Source organism: Parasteatoda tepidariorum, chromosome X1, assembly GCF_043381705.1.
Source record: "Parasteatoda tepidariorum isolate YZ-2023 chromosome X1, CAS_Ptep_4.0, whole genome shotgun sequence".
In the NCBI taxonomy this organism is placed as follows: domain Eukaryota; kingdom Metazoa; phylum Arthropoda; class Arachnida; order Araneae; family Theridiidae; genus Parasteatoda; species Parasteatoda tepidariorum.
In genome coordinates, this window is record NC_092214.1 from 23,423,059 (window position 1) to 23,429,635 (window position 6,577).

Genomic DNA, 6,577 nt, shown 5'->3' on the forward strand with positions numbered 1-6,577 from the left:
CAAGAGTTCCCTTGTCTTCTGGATTGGGTTCAAAATGACAAGGCTAAGTAGTTGAACATTAGTAGTCGTAAACCGAAAAATTGGGTCAGCCGTTCAATGACGGTTATATATCACTGAGGATATTTTACGCAGCACTGTGATCGGTGAAAGACGGATGCGGAATTTTTATTAACCAGTCATCGTTGGAATTCGAACCCGGTTCATCTCATAGGAAGGCGAACTCTCTATCCCCCGAGCCATCACGGCTCTAGGTAAATGTTTCATAAAGTCACTTAGCTTCTTGAAGCTGCGTATATACTTTAGCTGTCAATCCAGCTAAACAGGGGTTCAAATCCCATCGTTGACACCACATAATTTACTCCATTCCTTCAGCACGTGAGAAGTTTCTACTGTCTTGCACTCCTCATATACATGATTTGGCAAAATAGTTGCGTAAATAACTACACTATCATTTTCACAGAACCGGAGCTTATATATAGCCCCATTGCACTTTCTGTTTATATATATATATATATAGATATAGGCACACACGAGCACTCTGCCCCCGCTATGGTGCAGAATGGGGTGGAAAGACAAATTAATTATAAAATCACACCAACATGGAAAAAATATATTTACCCTATTAATGAAAGAGCGTCGATATGATTGAAAATATGCATTTGTGCAAACAAATATTTAATGAAAGCTATTGAGAAGAACTTATATAGTCTACAATGATGAAATGACTTAATTTGAAACTTGTTTTATCATTTAAAAAGACAGCGACAATTTGTGTGAGAATATCCATCTTCGCCAAGAAATATGTATTGAAAATTTTTAGGAAGAACTTCTCGAGATGATCTATAGAAAAAGGTCTTAACAATCTAATTTTTTTTTTGTATATTTATTTAGTTACATTTATTAATATCTTATAGACAGCAGAGTAGTTTATTGTCATTTGCTCAAGAAAAAAAAATGAAATAGAAATTCACCAAATTTTGAATGCCAGGAAAATGACATATTAGCTTGAAAGTTAAGAAAACAGTCATTTTAAGCTAATAGTAGGTAACTCAACTGAAGAAACTCAAAAAGACAAAGTTGAAAAGTTAATTTTAACTTTTTATGTAAATAAATTCCAAAAATAATTATTGTGAGCAATTTGAACATACCGTTTCTTCTCGGCTTCCAGTTTTTTTTTCCCTCAGTTCACTTTTCCTTGATTGTTTTTAGGCCCCATGTTTTAAAATAACATAGTAAAATTAATTTTATAATAATTTACATCGGAAATTTTTAATTACACTGAAGAGCCAAAAAAAACTGGTATACCTGCCTAACATCGTGTAGAGCCCCCGCGAGCACGCAGAAGTGCCGCAACACGACTTAGCATGGATTCGATCAATGTGTGAAGTAGTGCTCGAGATAATTGACACCATGAATCCTGCAGGGCTGTCCATAAACCAGTGGGAGTAAGAGGGGGTGGGGAAATCTTCTGAACATCACGTTGCAAGTCATCCCAAATATGTTCAATAATGTTCATGTCTGGGGATTTTGGTGGCCAGCGGCACTCTTCTGAATTTAGACACTTCCGTTGGCCACCAAAATCCCCAGACATGAACATTATTGAGCATATTTGGAAAACTACGTTTTTCAGACTTGTACTTTTCTAGTTAGTACTTAAAAATCCGACCTACGCATCAAAAGTTATTCTAGAGCTCTATTTTATATTTTGTGCATTGTGTATTATACTTCTGAAATAATAATAGAAATGATTCAAGTTTTTTTAAGCATCATTATGTAAGAAATACAGTGTTTTATATCGAAATTTGAAAATTTAAAATTTTTTATGGCAATAACCAGAAATACAGAAGCAATTTCCTTAAAAAAAAAAAAAAATGCTTGATTAAAATAGTTAAGTTGCTATGCAATTATACAATTTTGATTTACGGAAAAAAATTAGTCAAGTTTTAAGAGAATTTAAGAAAATTGAGTTAGATTTAAGAGAAAAAGACGATTTTTTTTTTTTTTTACAAAGAAGGAGAAAAAACGGATTTTTATTTAAATGAAAAAAACAATATAAACTTTCTCAAGATCTTAACAATTATGATTAGTGTCTGGAAGAGCAATATATATATAGTTTATCTTGTCTGCCTGATATGCATTTTTCTTTTGCTAAAAATCGCATTTAAGCTAAACGGTTTTAGGTGATTTCGATCCCTTTGTTTCTCATATTTTTTAATTTGCTTCTCTTAATATGCATAGTTTTTTTTTTTTTTATTCATTTACTTCAGTCTTTGTAGTTTTAAACATACCTAAAATTATGGAGACGATTTACAAATCAATAAAGTGATTTGTAACAGACTGGTAATAATTTTCAAAAAGTTTTTAATAAAAAGAATTTTCAGCTTTAAATAACAGCAAAAGGAATGCACTAGCATTTTATTCGGAATATAAATCGTTTTTTAAAAAGAGTTTTTAATTCTCCATTTTGCACAAAATAGAAAATATAAAAAAATATAAAAAATACACACGAAATGCATTACATATAGGGGGCAGGATAGCCTGGATAGTAGGGCCCCATGCCCGAGGATCGTGAGTTCGCTCTCTGCCGGCCGAAGATAAAATGGTGACTGGTGCACGCTAAATCAGTCGAGGTCACAAAGTTCACCAATTTCTCAGAACGGATCAATACCTCTGGAGATACTGGATATCAGATTGATCGTGCTCTGATTCAGGTCTAAATTACGATCTGTGGAAAGGATGGATGGTGTGTGAATGCGTCCTCTCTGTAAAACGTGGTGTGACGTATGTATGTGATCTCCGGATCATCATCAGGAATGTTTCCAAGACCATCGCCAATAGCCCATTGTGCAACTCTATTGTAAAGTAAATGAATGTACCTGCCTACCAACTGCATATAAGTTAGTATAAAAATACAACTGGCAATGCTCTTTTTAGCACTTGGAAGTAAATCTGGTTGTAAAAAAAATTTTTTTTTATAAAAGCATTTTTCTTACCCGTGCACTGAATAAAAAATAAAAAATCTCGCCCCCTCTGCAATAGTTGCCAAGCCATTGGGATTAGTGCATGTAAATATTTGAAATTTAGGTGTTGGCTTAACTTGAGCTAATGCTAACGGTAAACTTCTATTATGTGGAATACAGCAGCTTTTACTATCAAGCGAAGAGTAGTAATCTTGATTAATTTATTAATCAAGATTACTTATACGTAAGCAATGCCATATTAATGTCACTACATTAATCTTGAGACTATCATACTATTATAAATTCCTTTAAAAAGGACGCTATATCACGGAAGAAACTTTATATGACAAATTCCTTTCACCTCACTATAATAGTTAAAGTTTAGAGAAAAATTATCCAAATGCAAGCAAATTATGGAGAATTATCAGGATTATACGGTGGGAAAGTAATTCAGTCATAATTTGTTTGCATTTTGATATTTGATATTCGATATTTTGATATTCCTTAAAAAGGACGCTAAATCACGGAAGAAACTTATATGACAAATTCCTTTCACCTCACTATAACAGTTAAAATTTAGAGAAAAATTATCCAAATGCAAGCAAATTATGGAGAATTATCAGGATTATACGGTGGGAAAGTAGTTCAGTCATAATTTGTTTGCATTTTGATATTTGATATTCCTTAAAAAGGACGCTAAATCACGGAACTTTATATGACAAATTCCTTTCACCTCACTATAATAGTTAAAGTTTAGAGAAAAATTATCCAAATGCAAGCAAATTAAGGAGAATTATCAGGATTATATGGTGGGAAAGTAATTCAGTCATAATTTGTTTGCATTTTGATATTTGATATTCGATATTCCTTAAAAAGGACGCTAAATCACGGAAGAAACTTTGTATGACAAATTCCTTTCTCCTCACTATAATAGTTAAAGATTAGAGAAAAATTATCCAAATGCAAGCAAATTATGGAGAATTATCAGGATTATACGGTGGGAAAGTAATTCAGTCATAATTTGTTTGCATTTTGATATTCCTTAAAAAGGACGCTAAATCACGGAAGAAACTTTATATGACAAATTCCTTTCACCTCACTATAATAGTTAAAATTTAGAGAAAAATTATCCAAATGCAAGCAAATTATGGAGAATTATCAGGATTATACGGTGGGAAAGTAGTTCAGTCATAATTTGTTTGCATTTTGATATTTCAAAATTTATTTTCAGCATTTGAAACTTCATTGTTTACGCTGGTTACCTGTACTAACTTTTTTCATAATTTAAATAACCAATGGATGTAAAACAGAATTTGGCATAAAATATTTCTCACGAAATATAGCATCCTCTTAAAATAAATGCACTTTAACAGTATCCGAATATAAATCGTAGTACGAAGCTTCAAAATTCAACAGCTAACTATATGGATTTCAGTCATTTACTTACTACTGTGTGGATTCCATTTCTTGATTCGGTGAACTTACTTTTTTTGAGTTAATATTGTATGTTATGTATAAAAATATTTAACTCTCTTTATAAAATTCTTTCATTAATACTACTAATATTTACTACAGAAATATTATTTTATGATGTATTGTAATATATGAAGTATTNCTTTATATGACAAATTCCTTTCACCTAATATTTACTACATAATATTACTAATATTTACTACAGAAATATTACTTTATGATGTATTGTAATATATGATATATTAAAATAAAATAAAAATAAATTTACTCTATTTATCATAGGTATATATAAAATTCAATTAAGATATCATAATTGAATAAAATATAAACTAATTAAATATATATCGTTAATACATAAATGAATGTAGGATATAAATTAATGTAATATCATATTCAAAGCTAAAATCTTATTATATATTAGTTACTATATAAATGGTACGAATGAGTTTAAATAAAAACAGAATAAGGATCATATGATATAGGGAAAAAATATAAGTTTTATAAATATGCATTGTGCTTATAAATATGTAAAGAATCAGGTCATATTACTTATTCAATAAATATAATGCTGAAAATATATATTTCTAAACACATTCGTTATTATTATTTATGGCTAAATATAGACGCTATTCACATGCATAAATACTAATATTTTGATTTCGTTTTCGGAATTTTAATAAAATTGCTAACAACTAATTCCGTAAAAATGTGAAATTTCGAGGACGAATTTCTTTTCACCTTATCAGTATAAGCATAGAAGATCAATCGATAAATGCCCACACATTAAACATCTACGAATCAACACAATTTAAATATTGTTAGTGCCTTTTTTCTAAGGATATCTAGTTCTAGTTGTAGTTCCTGGCGCGAAGAATTTTTGAGTATCATGATTTATTTTCTTCTCTCTCCCCATTCCTTAGTGAACTCGATCCGCCAAGTAGCTCTGCTAGCTGGTTTCGCCTGTGGCCGTGTTTTGCAGTTCACGATTCTCACTTCGCCCACTAATCTGACTCTGCGCGTAACATCATTGTAGCTGCTGCCTCTTGTCACTGCTCGTAAGTTCTTCTTTTATATAGAATAATATCTATATATAGGATATTTATTTAACATGTTTTGGATCAATTGCATGTTTTTGCTAGTTGCATATAAATATCTTACTTTGTGCTTTCATTTTTAAATGACTGCTCGTTTTTAAAGTCAATTCAAAGATCTGCGCCATATTCAACTAACTAAGATCGCCAGAAGTGGCGGGAAATAATTCGTCTTATTGATCTTTATTTCAAGTGCCCTCAATTTATTTAAATTATAAATTTTATTTTTGTTATGAAATTATTTTTCATGTATTTTTTTCTGGAATTTGTGCTTTTCTGAGATTATATGAGTGCATGTGTCATAAATTTTTTCAACGATTATATATTTTTGTTAACCGTAAACATACTCTTTTTACTGCTTTGTATATTTACAAATCGTAACAAATTAGTTATTAGAACGCTATCGAGAAAATGAATTGATAGTTTTTATTGTTTTATTTTAATTTGGTTCTGTGGACTATTTTTCTGTTTGTTTACATGCGGTAGGGTTCAAGATTCTGCGACTTTATCGCCATAAAAAATGTCGCCAAATAAACCTATCAGTGCACAGCACTTGTCGATTTGTCAGATGCTCTTGTTGTTAATATGGTATTTATCATGTGAGGTTTTTACCGGTATTTACCATGGTTTTTACTATCTTGGGAAAAATCTGTTTAACCCATGGCTTTTACCATGGTTTATTAACCCATGGTTGATACCATGGCTTTTACCATGGTTGTTACCATGGTTTTTACCATGGAAAATTTATAAAAAAATATTTCCGCAGTATTAATTGTTTTGTAAAAAGAATCATTTGTCACATCCTCAATAAATTTTTTTATTGTTTCTGCTATTTTCGTGAACATCTTAAAAGCAGTATCAAAACAAAATTTTGAACATTTAAAATAGTCTTGTATTGTAACATTGCAGTACAATAAATGATCATTCAATAAACTAATGTTCTAAAAATGTTTGTAAGGGTCTAAATATTTTTGACATTCCTAATAAAAAATATTTTCTGCCCTTATTAACCTTTTTTTCTTGATTTTTTTTTTTTATTTTTTTTTTTTTTTT

General features: G+C 30.4%; 1 protein-coding gene across 2 annotated transcripts in view; it reads left to right on the forward strand.

Moving 5' to 3' along the window:
• Nucleotides 1-5,292: 5,292 nt before the first annotated feature.
• The window catches only part of LOC107455315 (CTD small phosphatase-like protein 3), a gene marked incomplete in the record, with an annotated part of 33,521 nt that continues 32,236 nt past the window's right edge, over nucleotides 5,293-6,577 (forward strand). The window contains 1 exon segment of one of the 2 annotated variants that reach the window (XM_071187713.1): nucleotides 5,293-5,488. 2 annotated transcript variants of the gene reach the window in all.